We start from the raw sequence: 23,574 nt of genomic DNA, 5'->3' as shown, positions 1-23,574 counted from the left end.
GAGGTGTATTGATAATTGGCTGGATGGCAGAGCTCAGAGGGTTGTGCTCAGTGGTGCAGTCTAGTTGGAGGCCTGTAGCTAGCAGTGTCCTCCAGGGGTCAGTACTGGGTCCAGTGCTACTCAACTTATTCATCAACAACCTGAACTATGGAACAGAGCGCACCCTCAGCAAGTTTGCTGATGACACAAAGCTGGGAGGAGTGGCTGATACCCCAGAGGGCTGTGCTGCCGTTCAGAGGGACCTGGGCAGGCTGGAGGGTTGGGATGAGAGGAACTTCATGAAGTTCAACAAAAGCAAGTGCAGGGTCCTGCACCTGGAGAGGAATAACCCCAAGATCCCCCCAAGAACCGGTACAGGCTCTGTGTGCGTGTGTGTGTGTCTCTGTGTGTGTGTGTCTTGTTGGAGAGTAGCTCTGCAGAGAGAGGGACCTGGGAGTCATGGTGGACAGCAGGCTGACCATAAGTCAGCAATGTGCCCTTGTGGCCAAGAAGGCCGATGGTATCCAGGGCTGCATTCAGAAGAGTGTTGCCAGCCCGTCAAGGGAGGTGATCCTCCCCCTGGTGATCTACGCAGCCCTGGTGAGGCAACACCTGGAGGTGAGGCAACACCTGGAGTCCAGTTCACCTGTTTCCAGTTCTGAGCTCCTCAGTACAAGAGGAACATAGAGCTACTGGAGTGAGTACAGAGGAGGGCTACTGAGATGGTAGAGAACTGGAGCACCTATTGTATGAGGACAAGCCGAGAGAACTGGGCCTAGTTAGCCTGGAAAAGAGAAGACTGAGGGGAGACCTCATCAATGTATATACATAACTGAAGGGAGGTTGTCAAGAGGATGGAACGAGTCTCTTTTCAGTTGTGCCTAGCCAGGAAGGGAGTCAACAGGCACAAACTGAAGCACAGGAAGTTCCAGCTGAATATGAGAGGGCACTTCTTTACTGTGAGGGTGACAGAGCACTGGCACACGTTGCTCAGAGAGGCTGTGGAGATATTCAAAAGCCACCTGGATTCCATCCTGTGCAATGTGCTCAAGGTGATCCTGCTTGGCAGGGGAGTTGACTAGATGATCTTCAGAGGTCCCTTCCAACCTTGTCCATTCTGTGATTCTGTGATTCTATAATTTAAAGACTTAAGTTAGTAATAAATCAAAACAAAATTCATTATTATTTTTTTTTCATAAGATACAATGCATTAATAATGTGAAATTCAGTTCTTTTACTGTGGACTAGCTTGTGATTTATTTTTATTTTTACTTTTTAGATGCAAGTAATGACGTGAGTTTCACTTATTTTTTGGAAAATTAACTTCAATTTGCAAACACAATGGAATAGTCTTCATATAAACCTCCCCTGTGCTCAAACTGTCAAATTATTCAGATGGGCTGCTCATGAGTTCAGTTTTAAGAAGTAGAGTCCAGTTTTTAGCTACCCCATGGTCTGCATAGTTAAGCTGAATCAGAATTTATTAAAACCCTCCCGAAGAGGGTATGAACAAGTAGTTCACATTCATGCAGCACACATAATAGACAACATTAATGCAAAAGGCAATCTGAAAAAAATTGTATTTTATGATTAAAGTTAGGGACCGTTGTACTATTTTAGTGCCTGATGCACTCAGTGATCTCTGAGATTTTAAATACGAATAGCTTTTGCCTCAAAGAGTAAACAAACAAAATGGAAGTGACATAGAGATGATTTCTGTTTTGAACCCAAATTTACACAGATCGGTAAAGTACATGGAAGTAGTCTTCAATATTTAATTTCTGTGTGTGAACTATGAGATTGTGCTTCCTCGTAATGTCTCTGTCAGAATTCTTCTCCTACTATTACCCTTAACATGGCCTCTAAGGTTCTATCAAGCACATGCTGAAATATATTTTAATCTTTAGAACATAATATGGTACAGAGGAGGCCATTTCGATTAACTGTGGATAATCCTTCTTTATTCCTATGAAGCAATGTGATAGTCTTCTTCATTTAATACACTCTGTTTTCCATAACAGTCTTTTTAGGGAATGTAATTAAGATTAGTGACTAGGTTTTCCAGAGGAAGAAAAAGCAAACTGTGCATACATTTAAGAAAAGAAGCGACAAAAATGGGCTTTATTGCCTGGTCTGTTTTCTAATTGTGGTATTTTATGGGTTTTACGTGTTAATATAGCTTTCTGTTCCTTCAGCATTAACTGTTTTAGCATCCTGCCACAGCAATGGCTGTTGTTGAAAGTGGTAGTGTAAGTGAAAAAATAAAAAAGTACTACTCCTTTTGTTCTGAAAGAAAGATAAAGATATAAGGAGAAATCCAAATAATAATAATGTAAAAAGTCCCTTGAGTTCACCCTAAAGCTTTTCTTTTTCATATGTGCCTCCAATCTCTAGATTTTACTAGGTATATAAACAACCTGTTTATGTGTTATGAATACGAAGCTTTTTAAAGAGTTCAGTTCCAGGTGAGTCATAGCTCTGAATCATACAAAACTATAGTATCAAATAGCTTTCCTCCTACAACATATATTGGAAAAAAGAGAATAAAGAAAGAAAATCAACCTTCTCGTTTTTTTTTGCATTTGCATATGAGGAAAACATTAATATCCTATTATATTCTTCTTTCCCACGAGTATGTAGAAATCCCATAAACTAGATTACTGCCTTTAATCTATGTTAGCAGAAACCCTAAGGAAAATGGATAAAGAAGAAATCCTCAAAGAAAAATTTTATTTCTGTCCTCAGTATTTAAGGAAAATACTCTCCAAACAACTGTTAGCTAGGAGGAAACCTGAAGATCAAAAAGAACCCCAAAGATGAAACTTATGAAATTGATTAACCAGCATATGATAGTTAAAGGGATTCTGTGATATCTAACCATCTCAGATTGCTTAAAAACAAAACAGAAAACACACACTACATTAAAAAAAAAAAAAATTCTTTAATTCTGACAGGGATGACACAAAAATGTAATTTCTGCCTCCACTCCTTAGTACACAATTATTAACACTGTATTCAGCTTGTGTGTCGTAGGATAATTTTTGAATACTTGCGATCACACCTGTTATCTTTTAAAATGATTTTAAAAATTAAGTAATATGTGCTCCAGAATTTTCCTAAAAAAAAAAAAAAAGACACAGCTTCTATCAAAAAAAAAGAGGAAAATGATTGTATACAAAGGAGAGATGGACAAAAACTTTAAAGCATGAATTGTCAAATCTTCTGTGAACAGATCTTTTCAAAAAGTATCAAGAATATCTATAAGATTATTGTTTTCCTAAAGACTTTGTAGCTTTCAGGAAAAGATAACCATCTTTTGTTCTCTAAGTACATTTGTGTACTATGAGTAAAAAAGAGAGAAAGTATATGGGATTTGGATTAGAGGTTAAAAAAATAAAAAATCTTAATATTATTTAATTTTAAAATGAAGGCTAATTTTGTCATAGATCTAAGATAACTCTCCAATAATAGAACCATCATTTCTCTATTGGTAAGCTAGCATTACTCATTATAGAATAGTTATTTTCAGCAGAGAGTATGATTCTGGGACCATTTTTGGTTATTTGAATGAATATCATTAGAGGTATTTTAAATAAGGTCTAATATAATTAATGTCGTAGTTTCAAAATCAGAGTGAGCTATTAAAAACCAATGTGTACTCCTCCCCCAATGACCTCCTTGAACTGTTGCAGGTATGCATCTGTCAGTGTGGTGAACTAACTGTAGGAACAGAGTTAGAGTTATTTATTTTTTAAATCATAGCATTTTTTACCCCAAACAAGTTTTCTTAGTTAGCTCCCTAAATGTCTGCCGCAGCACTTGTGTCAGAAGAGGTCGAGGCATTATATTTCCACCCATTTTCAGAGTCCTGTTAGTATGCTCTCACGGACTCCGAAACTTTGGCTTACATCTAGTGTAACTCCAAACTGCTGCTGAAATTAAGGTCTGGATGGCCACATATGATGCAGGCTGATGTCCATTACTCAAAATGTATCAAAATCTGCTTTTTGCCAAGAACTTATATTCACATGTTCTATGGAGTTAAAAGTTGCTGACCAGTTTCTTTGACCTCAGACTTAACAGGCCTCAATGAGTTTATGACACCCATTTTACACATTACTTGGAGGAACAAGTATTGTGTAAAAAGTATTACTGACTGTTGGGTTTTTGGGGTGAATATTTTGAGAAAACTGATCAAATTCTAATGGGATGAAGATGTATAACCTGAACTCAGTGAGATATGAATTTAAATCCACTAGAAGATAGAGATGGAGGATTCATCTTTAGTGATTAAGGTTACCTAAATTTCGCCTGTAGGAAGATACCAATAAATGACATGTTACCTGTGCTTCGCTATCTCACAGAAATGAGATGAGAGATACTACTAATCAAGAAAAGAATAAGGGGACTTTGAATGACTGGCTGTTTAAATAAAGAAAATACTATTTACTTCTTCATCCAGAGCATCTGAATGTGAGGGTTAGGTTGAAACATTTAATCAGTTATGTCTATCTCCCCATGATTTAAAAGTTTTTCAGGGGAGTCTGGCAGAGGTATCTGATAAAATACCTGTATATGAAGACAGCAGAGTGGAGTAAGTCTACCTGATAAATGGTTTAAAACTTGGTTCCCTGGAAGTAACTGTTTGCTAGTACTGTAACAATGTGTGACTTGCTAGTAATCATAATTGGATCATGGAATTGTATATGGTTTTCTTGATATCTAACATAATAGAATGAATAGGAACTGCAGAGGCTTAGAAAGTTATGAAACAAGTATGAAACAACTTGCATTATTTAACCTTGGGACTTTTAAATGTAAGTATGTCTACTTTATCATCTAAATATGCCTAAGCATTCTTTGAATGAAAGTTACATTCTTCTTTATTTACCATTGTTCAGAGTGGAGAAAAAGTGGAGAAAGACAGCTGCCAATCTCAGGAAAAGTTTTTTTGTTGTTGTTGTTTTAAACATGCTTTTACCATTAAGAACAAAAGCAGTAGCATTTTCTGACATTTTCAACTTTTTGTCTTTCCCTCTTGCTAAGTATGTTATTTGTTATTTCTAAAATCTTACAGGCTTCTATGCTTTTTCCTCTCCTCCTTTCTTTCAGATAAAAGCATCTGATACATCTTTTCATACACTGGACTTAAACCATGAGGAAAAAAAGAAAAGTAGAAAAGGAAATACGTAGCAGAAAACACAGAAGCACACATACATACGCATATTATTCAACACTAAAGAATGCAACTTTTTAAAACATTTTTTTTTCATGGTACTGTGTCAAAAGAATGCTTTAAAGCTGTTGAAGAGAGTTTATCATACCTCCATTTCCTCTGAGAGGAAAAGCAACATTTACAGGTAAGCATGAAACTGAAGATTTCCTTTTTTAACCATGACTATAGTAGGTAGGATTGACTGAACCCATGATAAGATGCCTGAGGATGTAGATCATATGCCTGCAAGGAGAAGAAAAAGTGAAAAGTGATGCCTGGGTTAACAAATGTAATTTCAAATACATAATCATTTCAGTTGGCATTTACCAAAGAATTTAAAAAAAAGGAAGGATAATTTTTTTTTTAAAGACATTTCCCCTAGGCTTCAATAAAAACTTTCATTTTTTTGGATGATTTACCAGACATAACACATTTTGACAAGCTGTGAGCCTTCAGTTGCTATGTAGTTGTGACCCAACTGCTAGTTCCACACTTCCCTAAAGTTATTCGTATGTGATCTGAAAGCAATTGCATTAAATGAAAGTCTCAAAATTCATTGCCAAAACTGTGTTTGTTTTAATGTAAACAAAGCCATGTGTTGTTTTTACTGTAATTTACTTAGACAAGTTCCTTAAGTCCTTGATTCCATAATGTATTGCAGGACATGAACCTGAGTCTCAAGCCGTGTTAAACAAGAACGGAGACCTGCGCAATTAAAATCAATTACATGCTCAAATGCTTTTCAGGATCAGAGCCAATGTGGTCAGCAATCAGCATGATTCTACGCATAGGTAATTTTAAATTGTCTTGGTAAAGTTTATACTGTTGTATATTCTTACAGCAAGGTATATCTGACTGCTTTGTATACCTTAGTCTGATGCAGCTTCCAAAATAATTAAGTTGGTTTCCAGATCATTTAACTGGCTACACATTTTTCTAAGGTTAGTCACACAAGCATTTTGTTTGTTTTTTTTTAAACTTGCTTCAGGAGCTCTTCTGACATGACTTCCTTGCCAGAATAGATTCTTTCTCCTCTGCCTCTCATCCCCTCCTCATCCTTATAATATCTCATTGGTAGTTAAAGTGGATGGACTTAGGAGAATGTTAATACTAAGTTTAATACATCCCATTATGCTATTCATCTTGAAAGTACATGACAATCTAGCAAAAGCACGCCTACTTTTGTAAGAATACATATCTTCAATGTGTGGCAGATTTTCGTATTAAACTTAGGACTCTGTACTACACAATTTTCTACCTGTGTATTAAAAAATTATTTCTGCATTTTTCTCTGTAGTTTATTGTTTGGTTCAAAAAGGATGTAGACATATTAAAGCAGCTACTTAAGTTAAACAGATAATTATTATATCCTTGAGTAAATACCGTTTATTATGGTATTACACTATGAATATGAATAATTTCCCTCAATTTAGACATGCTGGTTTGTTTTTCTAATACAAAATAGCTTTCTTTTGTAGTCATTTTTATAGAAAGTGTTCTTCTACTGTGCAATTCATTTTGCCCTTGTAAGAAACTTTTTCTCAAACTATATTTGTTGTATTCTACACATTCCTTCTATTAACATGAATTTTACAGGAAATATGATTATTAGTTTAGACTACATTAGTGGAGTCTACCAGTTGGCTAGCTGACTCACACCAGCAATGCATACCATGCCAAAAAGACTGTTGTGATTTAAGCTGGCAGGCAGCTAAACACCACACAGCCGTTTGCTTGCTCCCCCCATTCTGCGGGGTGAAAATTGAAAGTGCAAGAACTTGTGGGTTGACATAAGGACAGTTTAATAAGAAAGAGGAAACAACAATAACAAAAAAGTAAACAAAAATTTTTTAAAAAAGAAACAATAACAACAAAAAAGAATAAACAAATCAAGTGATACACAGTGCAATTGCTCACCATCAGCAGACTGATGCCCAAGCGGTAGCAGTCCCCCCACCCTGGCCAACTACCTTACAGTTTAATTGTTCAGCATGACACTATATGTCATGGAATATCCCTTTGGCCAGTTTGGGTCAGCTGTCGTGGTTCTGTCCCCTCCCAGCTCCTTGAGCACACCCAGCCTCCTCGCTGGCAGGGCGGCATGAGAAGCTGAAAACTCCTCTGCTCTGTGTAAGTACTGCTCTGCAACAACTAAAACATCACAACGTGTTTGCCCAGATACATGATTCATTCTTCATTAATTTGGGTGACTCTTGCTGTAATACCATTGGTATGACATATCAACCATAGTAGTGATGGCATACGACATTATATATAGCAGTTAATATACAATTCAGATCACTGGCTATTCTCATCCCCTCAAGGTACACATTGGACTTCCTCATAATAACACATTACCCACCAAGTACACCCAGGTCCTTGTGCAAAAGCAATCCCATGGATGGGTTTGATTTTGTCAAGGCAGGAATAGCCCAAACTGCCTTCCCCAGCATGTTGTTTATGTGCACTATGGGGACTTCATCCCCTTCTACACTATGTAACAGTTTTGACTAGGCAGGGCCAGCTCAATTGACAGATGTATTCAGTATTTGGTATTCAGCATTCAGTAACCATTCATAAAAGATTTAATCCTTTTCTGTTTTACTTTTGAATTTATTTTATACTTTTGCAAGTTTCACCACCAGTTGCAGGAAAGACAGAAAAAGCCTAGAGCAGAGTAGGTGTGATTCAGGGACCTGTACCACAGGCCAGTTGTCTCTTTAGCATCTCTTCCCAGGACCTGATGTACTGCCTCTCTAGCAGGATGCTGCAGCACACTCACTGCCACAGTGAAGACAGGGTAGGTCCCTTTGGGATAGAGAGACCACCTTAATTAGTCATATTCCTATAGCAAGTTCAGCTGAGTTTTTGGGCAGTGCTACATTGTTTGTTGGGGTTGTTTCGTGGAGTAAATAAAGTGGACAGTGGGAAAAAAACTACTTGCAAACCATGTTTTAGATTGGAAAGATTGCTTTGTTAGGTAATTAAGCATATGGCCATATCTAACAGCTCAAGTATGCCTAACTTATTTCCCACATCTCACTTTCTGAAGTGACAGTTTTTGAATGAGTAGCAATCATTGTCTTTCTTCTAATGCCCTTTCAGCCTCAACAGAATTGGGTTTTGTAGTATTTGTAGGAAGGGACCTCTGAAGATCATCTAGTCCAACACCCCTGCCAAGCAGGATCACCTAGAGCACATTGTGCAGAATGGAATCCAGGCGGGTTTTGAGTATCTCCAGAGAAGACTCCATGTCCTGGTTCCAGTTAGGACAGAGTTAATTTTCCTCCTAGTAGCTGGTAGGGTGCTATGTTTTGGATTAGGATGAGAAGAGCGCTGATAACATGCTGATGTTTTAATTGTTGCAGAGCAGTGTTTACACCAGGCCAAGGACTTTTCGGCTTCTCGCTCTGTCCTGCCAGCGAGCAGGCTGGGGGTGCAGCAGGAGCTGGGAGGGGACAGACCCAGGACAGCTGACCCAAACTGGCCAAAGGGGTATTCCATACCATCTGACGTCATGCTAAACAATATATAGGGGTGGCTGGCCAGGGTGTGGGGCCGGCTGCTCGGGGATAGGCCGGGCATCGGTCAGCGGGTGGTGAGCAATTGCATTGTGCATTACTTGTTTCTTACACATTATTATTATTAATACTATTATCATTATCACTATTATTATTATTATTGTTATTATTATATTCCTGTCTTAATAAACTGTCTTTATCTCAACTCACAGGCTTCACTTTCCCGTTTCTCTCCCCCATCCCAGAGAAGGAGGGGGGAGGGTGAGCGAACGGCTGTGTGGTGTTTAGCTGCCAGCCGGGTTAAACCACAACACTCCACAACCTCTCTGGGCAACGTGTGCCAGTGCTCTGTCACCCTCACAGTAAAGAAGTGTCCTCTCATATTCAGCTGGAACTTCCTGTGCTTCAGTTTGTGCCTGTTGACTCCCTTCCTGTCGCTTGGCCCAACTGAAAAGAGCCTGGCTCCATCCTCTTGACACCCTCCCCTCAGATATTTATATACATTGATGAGGTCTCCCCTCAGTCTTCTCTTTCCCAGGATAACCAGGCCCAGTTCTCTCGGCCTGTCCTCATATGACAGGTGCTCCAGTCCTCTAATCATCCTATTAGCCCGTACAAAACTGGACCCAGTACTTACCCCTGGGGGACACCACTAGCTACAGGCCTCCAACTAGACCACCACTATGCACAACTCTGAGCTCTTCCATCCAGCCAATTATCAGTCCACCTCACTGTCCACTCATCTAGTCCACGCTTCCTGAGCTTGTCTATGAGGATGTTATGGGAGACTGTGTCAAAAGCCTTGCTGAAGTCAAGGCAGATTACATCCACCACTCTCCCCTCATCTACCCAACTAGTCATTCCGTCACTGAAGTCTATCAGGTTGGTTAAGCATGATTTCCTCTTGGTGAATCCGTGCTGACTACTCCTGATCACTTTCTTATCCTCCACATGCTTGGAGATGACCCCCCCAATCCCTATGCACGGAATTGTGTGGCAGTGCACTGTCAACAGGCATTTTGAAAAAAATGGCATTTCCCCAGTTGAAAAAAAAATATTGAGGAATAAATTCACCCATGAGTAGATGTATGCTGCATTTCAGACCAGCCTGACTGGCCTGTTGAACGAAAGCCTATCAGTGCAGCCACAGGACAAACCATATTCTCCAGGATGTATGAGACCTCAGCTGGCTGAGCACATTCACTATGCAGTCTGGTGGCTATCATTGGGGTGCTGTATGAACAAATCTGTGAGGAGGAGGCATATTCTGGAGGTGGCCACACTGGAGGTATTATTGGTGCAGCCATGGGGACAGAAGGAGCCAGGGTGGCTAGGAGGCTGGGCTGGGAAGGAAGAGCACTGGGTCAATCCGTGGGCATTGAGGCACAGCCCTTTAACTGACACTGAATGGTTAGGTGGTGTTTAGCAGCAGGTGATAATAATAATAATGATAAAAAATATATTAAAAAAATACACCAAGAGGGAAACAGTTTCAACAGACCAAAGGTTTCACGAAAGAGGCATTTTGCAATAACATTGTGTTTGTTGGGAAGAAAAAGCTGTCTGAAAAGCTTTCAAAGTAACTTAGCAACACTTTCCTTTTTTTTTTTTTTTTTTCCTATTTCTTTCATATCGTAACTCCTTAAAGAAATATTTTTCGTTAAACTTTCTTATCTGGGCTCTGTTACGATCCCTAGCTCAGGTCATCTGTCACGTATCTCATCTACTGTTACTGATGAAACCAAGCCCAGAAGCAATATCTGAAGATTCTTTAACTTTGGGACTTATGGTGTCTGAATCTGATTTTTACATCTCAAAACAGTCACTACCAGTAGCTCATCTGAGTTACTTATTGCCCAAATACCTGTCATTTGTTTGTATATGCTTAAGTACATTAATATTCTAGTTAAAAACAAACAAACAACAAATCTTATTATCCACCTTATTCCCTTAAGGCTCTCTCCTTCCTACTTATCATCACTTTGCCCTTGCAGAGGTCTCTGTCTCTAATAACCAAGGTCTCTTCAAGCTATCTTACCTTGGTTGTATAGTGTTATGAAATTTTAAAATTAGTTTCAACCTTAATTCTGAAATGACTAGTTTTTACCAAGACCAATAAAAGAATCCCAAGACAGTTTTTGTGATGATTGTAATATTATGATTATTACAATGATATCAGAAATCTTTAAGCTTATTTGGCATGACTGTTCTTAAATGGTACTATCTGAAAAACACATTTCAACAATAGATTGATCCCAATGGCATTTTAAATCTTTGGGCTATCTGTTTCAGGTAAAAATTAGAACACACTATTACATGTCTACCAAATGGAGTTCAGTGCTTCAGGCATTTCAGCTTGTTGGAAGGTAGTACAAACAATCTCTGTTTCGTAAATGCCTTTTTTAATGAAGTGCTTAACTGTGTGCGCAAGTGTTAAGATAAAGGAATATAAACATATGGAAAATTATAACAAAATAGACATGCAAGTTCTTGATAGATATTGATCTCAGAACTTGAAAATAGTACATAAAATTAGTATTTTTCTACTCCTTTGTGTTTTGTTTTGCTTCTTTTCACGCCCACTAAATTTTTTGTCCTATTTTTGAGATGGTTAATCTTCTCATATAATCATATTGCAATGTTATCATTTTGGGGGTTTGGGTGTTTAATTTCTTTTCTTGGCTGGACAAATTATCCTCTTGTCCCCTGCAGCCAACTATAATTTCCACTGACTGCAGTAATGAGGGCAGAACTGATTAAATGCAGACTTCCCTCCTGCTTAACTCAGCCAACAAGCTGCCTTTCAGTAGCTAGGGATATTTTTCTAGAGTTTTTTTTTTCTTTTTTTTTTCAAAAATTAAAGGAGAATTTTCAGATCAGAGGTTCATATTCCTGTCAGTAATAGATATAAGAATAGATGAGATATGTGCAGCACTGGTGATTGTAAGGTAGAGTCCAGATGTATAATTGTGTCACTGTTAACGGCATTCTATAAGGAAAGCATGTTTCTGTGGTTATCCTCTGTATTTACCCTGTTTTGGAGGACAGCTGGTCTGTATAAGGAGATGCAGCAGCTTTTACAACCTTTTATCACAAGAGGAACTCTCTATTATAACATTATAGAAATAGAAAAATTAATGATATACTGTGCAGAGAAAGGACAAGAAATATTGATTTAGATAAACAGTACATTTCCTCTGTGCCATGTGACACAAATGCTTCACTCTTCCCTATTGTTTAGAAAATGCTAGAAAAGCTAGACCAGAAATAAGATATGATAGTATTACAGTGTATGAACAATCAAGCTAAATTCTCTGGTGGAAAAACAAAAAGAATACTTCTAAAGATACTGAAATGTTGATGGACCTGCTTGGCTATTTTTTGGTTATGTTCAAGGAATAGACAATGTCCAAAAAGCTGGAGAAAACATCTGACATGATATATGTTAGTGACATTAGTTAAGGTAACATTAAAATATTTGGCATCACACTACTGTTTTAATAAAACAGACTAAAAGTGTAACAAACGTATTGTAAGTAACCTTAATGATTTTATGATTCTATGATTCTAATATATTGGAAGTTTAAATACTGTTATTTATGCTGTACAGATGCCCACATGGCATAGTCATAATCCATGATGGTCAAATTGATTATAAAAATTCTTCCATTTTCCAAAAGAGTCCTGGTAAAAGAGTTTTGCAAACTGTTTCCCATCTTTTGTAATTTAACAAACAGTTCAGGTGATGGATATTTTTAAATGAGAAGAGATGCATATGTCATATAAAAGGTCATACTGAAAATAGGAAGTATTTATCAGTATTGTAACATATAAAACCAGCCTCTCTCTTCTGTGTAATTCTTTATCACATTCTTTAAACATATGTGAATTATGTTTGATTCCAAGGAAAGTTCCTGAAAAGAAGTTCTATAACCATATTGAATAGATCATTACAGCAGAACTCTTTCCAGAAATATTTGCATGATATTTTGAATAGTCCATTTAATTATTTCCATAATAGAACAACTATCCAGAGACTGAAGATTATACTAAATTGGGAGGAACTGTTGACTCCCTTGAGGGTAGACTGAGGGACGAGAGGCTGGGTACAGACTGGGGGACAACAGGCCATAGATCAGCTCTGCAGAAGGAGATGTGGGTTTCTGGTTGATGGCAAGATCAATAGGAGTCAGCAGTGTGCCTTGGCTGCCAAATGGGCCAACCATATCCTTGTATCAAGGGCAGCATTGCTAGATGATCGAGGGAAGTGATTGTCCCACTCTGCTCTACACTGGTGCAGCCTCATCTCGAGTACTATGTGCAGCTTTGAGCACCACAATATAAGAAGGACATAAAACTAGTGTCCATTAGAGGTTCAGGATGGATGTTAAGAAAAGGTTCTTCACTGAGAGGGTGGCTGGGCACTGGAACAGGCTCCCCAGGGAAGTGGTCATGGCACCGAGCCTGCTGGAGTTCAAGAAGTGTTTGGACAACACTCTCATGGTTTAATTTTTAGGTAGTCCTATGTTGAGCCTGGAGTTGGACTTGATGATCCTGTTGAGTCCCCTCCAACTCAGGATATTCTACAATTCTATAATTCTCTATTCTTATAAGATAAGAATTCTTATAAGATCTTGTTATCTATGGAAAGGCCACAATAATGTTTACTGGAGCCTTCTCCTCTCCATGCTGAATAACCCCAAATCTCTTATCCTTTCCTCATTGGAGAGGTGCTCCAGCCCTCTGATCATTTTCATGGCTGACCTCTGAATCCAGTCTAACTGGTCAATGTCTTTCTTGTACTGCAGACCCCCAGAGCTGAATGTGATGCTCCAGGTAAGGGCTCACAAGAGTAGAGTAAAGAGAATCCCCTCCTTCAACCTGCTGGCCATGCTTCTTTTTGTGCTTCTTTTTGTCATGGCTTAACAACAACAACAACAACAACAAAGCTTAACAAAATAAAGACTGACAGTAAAGAGGATTTCTCCATATAAATACAGTCAGGCAAATTCTGTAGAAGACAAGCAGGTACAAAATCTAAAAAAACATGTTGACACATGAACAGTTGCATAAAAATAGACCAGGAGTAGTTCTTGGCTGAAAATTATAAGGACATTTAGAATGTTTAGAGGAATGTGACTTTCCAAAAGAGTAATAAGGGGAAATAAAGCTTACCAGTCTTGAAAAGGGATCTGATATGGGAATGTAAAAGATTATATTATTTAGTTATATTAGATAGAAGCAAACTAGAACTTTATGACACAGTGCCCTTTCTGCACCTAACTCCTGAGGGTCTTTCTTCTTTTTCATATGCTGTTAAATAATTTTCAATATACGAAAAAATGAGCAAGTATACAAGCATACAATACCCTGTACTCGCTTAACAAAAATGTGGTGTTCTTGTAGAAAAGCCAGACTGCATAAAGCCACGCTCTCTCTAGCCACGTTGTTTTACTGCTTTCAGTGGCACCTCCTAGGGTTACCCCCTCATACAATAAATTTAGAGGGTAGAGAAAACTTTCCAAAGGAGTCTAACTACAGTATTGATCAATTCTGCTTGTGTTCTTTGAAGCTTGGCTTGCCCTCAAGGTCTGATTTTACTAGTCTTGTGCTTCAAACACAAGGTTCATGTGATAAGATTTGCTTTCTTCCATTTTTTTTAAGTGCCACTCTACAATATCAATGTGTTCCTAATGTTTGTGGTGTTATACTATTAAGAATGTAGAAACATATTTTGCTTAATTACTTTCCCCCAATGGGTTTGAAAATTAGACTCAAATTCTGCCTTTTATGCTGCACTTAAGAGTGCTATGGATAATGAAGCAGAAAGAAAAAAAAAATCATCTGGAAAACAAATAAACAAATCCAGGGTGAAAAATGAAATAACAGAGAGAATGGAAAAACAATATTACTCAGAGATGGATGAGAATGTAATATGAAATGAATAAAAAAAACCATCTGCAGTATTTTAGGCTTAAAATTGTGTGATCTTGTTTTTTCTGGAAGCTATGAAGACTCCTCCTACTGTTTTAAAATAAAAGAGCTCTTCTTCAAGCAAAGCACACTTAAAATTTCAGATTTTTAAAAATGATGTGATTTTAAAATTATTTGTAAAATCTAATGATTTGCGGTATTCCAAAACAGCCTGATGCTATTAGAACAATAAGATTGTTCTATGAGATCAATCTGTAACATCCTGAGGTTTGAAAGTGTATCCTCACGCTCCAGTGAAGTGGCATACAGGCATGTAAAGCCTGCGTGACACAGGTCATGTGTGATAAAGGGAAAAGGTCGCCTTTCTTGGCCTTGCAGTGGCTGGCCCATGCTGTACTTTTGGTCTTTTGCATTATGCATAACAACAGATTGGTTCTGCTGGGCATAGCAATGCTGCTTTAGGATGTTCCTGTGAGAGTTTGAGTCTCCTTTCAGACTATCCTTCTGCTCCTTTTTCTGTCTTGTAACTCTCAAAGCAAAACATTTTTGTTGAATGCTTGTAGCCAAGACATCTCTGCTGATGATTTAAATGCTGCTGAAGAGAAGGACTATTATAAAGCAATGTGTATGGCCATGAAGCGTGACCGGTGTAGGATCAAACTCTGAAGATTGTGTGTGGGTGATCTGCAGGGGACATGTATTGCTCCGGGTTATATTCATACAGGAGCCCATCACATCACATCTTGTTCTTTATGGATAAGGATGACAGACAGATCCAGCTTTCAGTCTTCATGCCTGAACTTAAATACAATAAGGAGGACTTTTTCTTTCTATAATGTTGGCTGACACAGGCAAGAGTTATGTTTGTTACATTGGACAACGTTCTCAGAAATATGGTTTGATTTTTGGGTGGTCCTGTGCAGAGCCAGGAATTGGACTCAATGATACTTTAGGATCCCTTTCAAATCAGGGTATTCGATGATTCTATGATTCTGTGATTCTATGAACTGGTAACAGTTGATCAATTCATTCAAGTGTACAAGTTTATTAGGAATCAATTAAGATAAAGAGCTATCCATAAAGATCTGTAGTCCCCCATCTAAATGCTTTGTTGTCCTGGATTTATCTAGGATAGTTAATTTTCCTCCTAGTAGCTGGTATGGTGCTGTGTTTTAGATTTAAGATGAGAATAATGCTGATAACACACTGATGTTTTAATTGTTGCAGAGCAGTGCTTAGCAAGCCAAGTGCTTAGCCAAGGAGTTTTCAGCTTCTCATAGTGCCTGGCCAGTGAGGGGGCTGGGTGGGCACAAGGAGCTGGGAGGGAAAAGAACCAGGACAGCTGGCCCACACTGGCCAAAGGGATATCCCGTCCAATATAGTGTCATGCTGAACAATTAATATTGCATGACTGGCCAGGGTTGGGGGGAAGACTGCTGCTCAGGGACAGGCAGGACATTGGTCAGTGGGTGGTGAGCAATGGCATTGTGCATCACTTGCTTTGCACATATTATTATTATTACTATCATCATTATTATTATTATTTCTCCTTCTTTTCTTTCCTATTACACTGTCTTTATCTCAACCTACAAGCTTTTACATTTTTTTAAAGCCTGATTCTCTCCCTCATCCTGGGGTGGGGGGTGCATTGTGATGGTGGGGGTGAGCGAACAGCTGTGTGGTGCTTAGCTGCCTGACAGGTTAAACCACATTTGTTCATATGCACTTTGCTTTTCCAAAATCCAAAAGGTTTAACAAACAATTCACTCAAGTATACCCCATTTTTATCCACAAATACTCTGGTATGCATAATTGTTATTAATAATCAGCAAATATAACTATTATTGGACCCCATATAGCTAAAGGAATTATATGGGAGTTCTTGAGGTAATCACTCACTAGAACAGGTAATTCAAGCTGACTTTTTCATCCTGTTGGCTACCCAGATTCTAGGAAGTAATTCTCAGACTCAGTTGTTCCTGAGTTGCTGGTAAAAGACTATGACAATGTCTCCATGTAATTTGTTGAGTGTAATTTGAAAACTTTTAATGAGTTTTAAGGAATAAATAAAGAACAAACCGGTTCTATGGTTGAAGATGACAGAGAGGTCATGAAACAAACTGCAGTAGTAGCTTGCTGTGGCAATGCATAGGAATGTTAGGTAGAAAAAGCTAAAATAGGTAAGATGAAAAGCCTGTTATAAGTGTAGGGTATGCAAAGATTTGAAGAAATATACACAGGCACTGTATTCATTAAGCCTGTTTTGACTTTATGCTGGATCTAATGATGGGTTCTACTTAGGAGAAATAGCAAAAGAAACAATTGTCTTTATGAGCTACAGTAGTTTATTTTGATAATAGTCATTTGTGATGGTTACTGTTTAGTTTATGAATAGTCCTTTTCCAGTGATGTCAGAAAAAAAAAAAAGAGTAGAGTAGGGATATACTGCCTATCTCTCTATACTTTTGATCTTAAACTTTTCAATTGAAAGAGCAACAGGTGCCAGAGATCATCAGAAAATCTAGATTTGCACATAAAGACTGAAAAACTCCTTGACTCTTTCTAAAATGTCAGAGACAAGGATATACATGCACAAGGAGATGATTCAATTATCCTGGACACAGAAGAGATGCATGAAAAAAGTGCCCAAATGTTACCATTAAATTAAGCTATCTATGCACATGCACAGACATGCCAAAATTATTGGCATAGTGTTATAAGGCAGACAGACCATATGGTCTCTTTAGCAATGTACAATGCTTTTTGCAGTGTCCCACTTACTGCAAAAGAAACTGTTGTGATTTAGGGTGTGCCAGATGTCTTGTCAATCAGCCAGTTTCACATTTTACAGTATTCTAAGCTTGACGTAAACACGGGGCACTGCTCACTGAGTAACCAACTCCTTACTCTGAGGGGAAATATTGCAACAGAATACATGAGCTGGCAGGCAACCTTAGTTCCTGGTGGGCAGGCTTCCTTTGAAGAAAACAAACCATTTTGCAGTTAAAGAAGAAAAATGAAAGTTAACCTTAAAGGATTCTCTTTAAAAGAAGAAGTGTGTTCTAATATATATATATTTTTTTCCATTTACCGTTGCATTTAATAGTTCCTGTCCATTTTCTGGTGCATTTCTTTAAGTGCTGTGGCTACTCCCTAGTGTTTGTGGTGGGATCAATTCAGTTACCTAAAAAAGACATTGCAGTTGAATGGGGTGCCAGCTCTTGGTGTCAAGGCTCAGGGAGTGGGATGTCACTTCAGTACTAAGCTCCATCCCTTATCCAGTCTCTCTGGAATTTCTGCAGTACCTGATCTACTTTTGGAGGCATCATTGTCTCTCCAAAGACATGGCAAAACATCTGTGGAAAGTTTGCCATTCAGTGCCTTACTAATCACACCTCTGACTTCCCAGAGGATGTCTATATATTAAAGAAATGGAAAGAAATGTCAAGCCTCACGCATGAAGAAGTTTGGTATTTCTCAGGAGGAAATTCACGTATTTCTCAAGTGTCTAGAATTTCCTTTAGGTATGTTGAGCTAGTACAGTCAATGGAAAAATGACCTCAGTAGACCCACTCATTTTGGAATTATGGTGACAGTTACAAACCATATTCTCTGATTTCATTGAAGGCATTAACTATGCTTAGATTTAATAGGTAAATATAAATGATCTTTAATTTTTCAAAGATATGACAGCTCAAGACTGAGGATTTTTGTAAAGTAATTTATGGATGAATATGTAGCCTGAATCACACATTAATTTCAGGACATTCTGTTTAAGGAAGTGACTGGGAAAGAATAAGGAACTAGTAAAATTTCAAAGTAATTATAAAAATTAAGGGAAACTTTTTTTTTTTTTTAAGTTCTCAAGTGTTTGGTGAGATTTACCCTTCATCCCCCCCTTCTCAGACGAGATGAGAGATGAGATAGTGATTTCATATTTGACTTTTTTTCTTTGCAGAGCAACTTCTCATTGGAGATTTCCTATCCCTTCTCTTAACTAGATGGTGACCTGAAAATGTACTTATTTCTCTGTACTTTCTTATGGTATGTATGGCATGCTAGTCTTCCTTCAGGTCTGCTTGGTAAGCCCCTGTCATTCATTTCTGTTTACTTTAGCTAAAGGACACAGTAATCTTCACGTTTTTATATCTCATTTGTTTTAAAACCTGGAATTTGAGAGAACACAAACATTGTTTAGATTTTTGGACCTCACTACTTTGTATAGCTCTGTACATTGACACAGAAGCTCACTTACCATTCCAAATAACCCCCAATCAATATCTAGTTCAGGCAATGTTCAGAGGCGAGAGGTGGTCACAGTACTCAGGAAAGTCTGCTCATGATGAATGTAAATGCATATTAAAAACATATTTTGAATTCCCTATTATATGGCAATTTTTGATCTCACAGTCACATAACAGAGTACACTAAAGGGAAAATAAGGACAAGAAAAGCTAAATGTGAGGTTGTAGTTTGCTGAGAAATAATTACGTTAAGAAAAATATTTTGAGATTTGTCATGTCATATAGCTCCTTCAGTGCTGGATGATTCAGGTTCCCTTTGACTGAATATTTTTAAAAGTAATTTTTAAGTCTCTAAGCATTGCTAGTATATATAAGAGTACCAGTGCATTTCAACCTGCTTGCAGCCTCATTCTTCTGCAGTCCTCATCAAGGAAAATGTTTTTACAGGAAAGATGGTCAAATATTTAAACAGGTTGTGAAATTTCTGTCTGTGGATATAATCCAGCCTTGGCTGGACATAGCCCTGTGCAACTTGATTGACTGTCCCTGCTTGTGGGACACTGTTGGACTAGGTGACTTCCAGAGGTCCCTTCCAATATAAATTCTTTCATTCTGTCATTTTATCCCTTTAATGTAATGAAATGTCAATTAATGTAATGCCATTTGAATCTGACTTTAATTTTCAGGTATGTTTCACATAGTACACTCAATGCTCTATATGGCTCTGTGTGTTTGTATACATCTGTCTTTCCATCTATCTATTTCTCTATTTCTCTATCAAGAATATAAAACTAAATACTTTAGAAGACTGTTTTGACCTTATCAGAATAAAGAAAGAGGAAATAAATCATTTATATACTTTCCCGTAAATAATTGAAATTGGCATGATACTGGAAAACATTACATTTCTAGTTTTATATTTAAATAATGTTTCTCTATGAAAGATCATAAAATCATAGAATAATCCAAGTTGGAAGGGACCCACAAGGATCATTGAGTCCAACTCCTGAGACCAACCCCCCCCCCAAAAAAAAGAAAAAAAGTTTGTTCCTTAAATTTATTTGACTGGTTCTAAGGTTTACTAACTCAGCAGTCCCGGACTTTTAAAACCATACATCAAACACCAAAGTTTAAAAATTATCCTGAGCATTAAAAAATGATTTTCTTTGGATGACATGTGTTTTTTCAAGAACATAAAGAAAATCAGCCTAGTCAAAACAGTATCAAGTCCATTATCTTTCATGAGTACCACCCATTGTGCTCCACAGTTATGCTGAACATAGCGACATAATGCAGAATAGTTAAAGAGTTTAAAATTACATGTTTTGTATTCATAGTAGAAAAGTCACCTTGATTTTTTAGCTGTCCTATGCAATTATATTACCACTAACAAAGTGAGGGAGGCCTGAGTTGTCATTTCTGCAGACTGAGAAACACATTGTGTACAACGTGATTCACTGAACCACAGAACAAGTAGATAACTGCTGTCTGTGATTAAAATGCAATTGTGTTTGTGAGGACCATGTTTAGAATAGAGCCTGTTTATCTTTATTAATGTACTGGATAATTCCTATTATTTGATACTGTAAAGCTTTTTTTTTTTTTTCTCACAAGTATTTTGAAGAGGGGGATGAAATAGAACCTTATGATGTATCATGAGAAGAATAATACAGGGTGACAATTGCAAGTAATATTCACCACTGTTCAGAGAGTGATTTGAAGTCCTCCGAATGTAATAGGATGAGACTGAGAATTCAAACTTGAGATCTGATACCTATACCTTCTTCTAAGAGCTTAAATAGAACTCAGCTGATACATTCATAGACTGTATGTTGGCTCTCCATAAAAGGGTGAAATTCATTTACTGTAAGGTATGTTATTATCCTCTTGAAAGGAATCTTTTAGGTCCCTAAAATCTACTGTGTGAAGACATTGTTGCCACCTAACATTGTGCTCTACTCAAAGAGATATATGCTTAGAGTCTAGCATTTCTTAGATAATACAGCAGAAGAAATATGGTGAAATATTGGCAGTTTTGAACTGGTGATATATTACTGCATATAATTTATTGGAAAGATGGGTTTGGAGCAGGTTTCAGAGAGAAAAAAAATGTGGGAAGAGAGATCTGATCATAATTTTCCTGTTGCATTGGAAATAACAATGAAATTTTCATTTCTTAGACCTTGACAATATACTTCACTTTTGAGAATTCCCTTTGGCAAATGCCATTATGAACTCACATGCATAATAATTGTCTCAGAATCTCTACTTCCTCTTTTCCTCCATATATTTTCTTTCAATGGCTATGTACTGACAGCTGCTGTAACAAATGATATAAGAAAGTTGTGTGAAAGAAATGAAATTTCCAAATATTGTCATCTTCAAGGAGGAAATTAATTAATTATTATGTTTCTTACATAATACGCATACAGCAATGCAAGCAGGAAAAAAGGAGCATGAGTTTGCATAAAGTTAGATATAGATTTAACTTTTACTTTGAAAGTGATATTTCTATCATTATAGGCCACTTATTTTTAGACGTCCTTGTGGGCAGTGCTGCCAGGAATTAAGAAAATAAAATAGTCCCCAGTAAGAATGAATTTATAAGAAATTTTAAATGCATGTTTTTTGGCTGACAAATCCTCTCCCAAAATTCACTTCAGTGGGGACTGCAGTTAGACAAATAACTTCTCCCCATCTCAGCACTCCTTACTAGGAATGTATAGATATTGTGTAGATATCCCAGTGCTCATCATGCTATTATAGCTATTATGTCATGACTGTACCTGTAAAGCAAATGGGCTTGTGTCTATTCTCTGATTTTGAGAAAAAAAATAAATTGTTAAGAATATTCTCAGTTATGCTGCCTATTGGAAACTTTCTCTGGGCTGTGTTTGATCAGTGTCTGAGGGAGCGCTAATTGTTGCAGGTCAGAAATGCTACAGGCTCCAACAACCAATATAAATGATTATATGCATTGTTGGAGACGAAGACCAGGGCTGTTCACATTATTAATGTCAATATAACACTTGTGCCCCTTGACAGACATCCTGTGTACTTCCTTTAGATACAAAGATACTGACTGTGAATCTTTACTGTGCTGTCAGACATCTATAATTTAATGATTAAAAACACTAAGCTTCATGGAAGATTTGCAACCTAACATTTGGTGTCTTGAACCTGCAGTGTTCATAAGGGGTATATAACACTCTCATCAGCACAGGGAGTAAGTAATTTTCTTTTGATCCTCAAACAGAGTGTTTAACATGAGAATAATTTAATCCAGATGTTGTTTGAAATTATTAATATTTTGCTTATAGAGAATGTGTGAAAAATCACAAATGGCTGGCTACATGGCCGTGTATTGTATCATTATCTAGGTACTGTATTTGGAACATTGTTCCATCTTTTTATTGACTGTGGACATGCAAAGTGAGAAAGGATGGGTAATACGAGGCACTTTTCTAACAGTATGTATAAATTTGCTACTTATACCCGTCAGTGTTATTTGTACTTTCTCTGGGAGACATGAAGAAATAGTTACGCCCCTAAATCAGAAAGTGGTCTCAACTCAAGTGAAAATCTGGTAGATATGAAGCATCTATTTAGACAAATTTTCTAATCAGTAATTACATCAGCATTTGGACAGTTCATGTGGCGAAGTGATAGATGCTAGATGCTAGTTTCTAGCTATCTGGTTCTTTTTCCTTTTTTTTTCTTTTTTCAGAGAGTTACAAATGCAAGTTTAATAAGCTAGCATGGTATATGCAAAAGAAAAGGAATTAGAGTAATAGTAGGATGTAGATTTCCTCTGCTTTCCTCTAATTTTCTCTGTGATTGAAGAAATTCTATATTATATATAAATTTCAATTAAAAATGATAAAGTGTTTGACCTATGAATTTTCTCATCTCCATAAGATTCAAGCAGCAATGAACATGGGGGAAACAAACAAACAAACAAAACTTAGATGTCTTTAGAGACTGCAACTATTCTTTCTCCTTCCGCAAAATACACATACACGAGGTGTCTCAAAGAGACAGAGATACTTTTCACAGAATCACAGAATCATCTAGGTTGGAAGAGACCTCCAAGATCGCATAGTCCAACCTATGAACTAACACTCACAAGTCCTCCACTAAACCATATCACTAAGCTCTACATCTAAATGTCTTTTCAAGACCTCCAGGGATGGTGACTCAATCACTTCCCTGGGCAGCCCATTCCGATGCCTAACAGCCCTTTTGGTAAAGAAGTTCTTCCTAATATCCAACCTAAACCTCCCCTGGTGCAACTTTAGCCCATTCCCCCTCGTCCTATCACTGGGCACATGGGAGAACAGACCAATGAGAAGTATCAACTGATCATTCCTGTATTATAAATTCCAAATCTTATGTCAGTTTTTAGAAAATACTTAGAATTATTAGGTAGTCCGTATGCAGCATAAGTATGACTCACAGAGGAAACTTAATGGCTGTATGCTTCACGGTGCATAATTACGTTGCATGGGCTTCTGCCTTTGCAATCAGTATTATTACCTGAATCTTCAATATGCACAAGGTGGTGGGAAAATCAAGGTTATTTCTAGTGATGTTGAGGATTCTCAAGCTTTGTGTTAGTTGCAAAAGATTCTTTTCTCCTTTAATAAAAAGTTACATTTATAGGACATGCATTTCACAACTC

General features: G+C 37.5%; 1 long non-coding RNA gene across 2 annotated transcripts in view; it reads left to right on the top strand.

The window, feature by feature from the left end:
• Positions 1-23,574, top strand: part of LOC308187605 — a 141,406-nt gene that overhangs the window by 105,086 nt on the left and 12,746 nt on the right. Inside the window, exons 4-6 of one of the 2 annotated variants that reach the window (XR_013944819.1) lie at positions 5,092-5,339; positions 5,856-5,985; positions 18,608-18,693. This is a non-coding gene — a long non-coding RNA (uncharacterized lncRNA). The remainder of the gene's footprint in view (positions 1-5,091; positions 5,340-5,855; positions 5,986-18,607; positions 18,694-23,574) is intronic. The other variant, XR_013944818.1, reaches the window with a different exon arrangement.

This window comes from Anser brachyrhynchus (assembly GCF_964034855.1).
Source record: "Anser brachyrhynchus genome assembly, chromosome: 1".
NCBI lineage: Eukaryota > Metazoa > Chordata > Aves > Anseriformes > Anatidae > Anser > Anser brachyrhynchus.
Note: the sequence above shows the minus strand (reverse complement) of the source record. Positions and strands in the feature narration are given on the sequence as shown.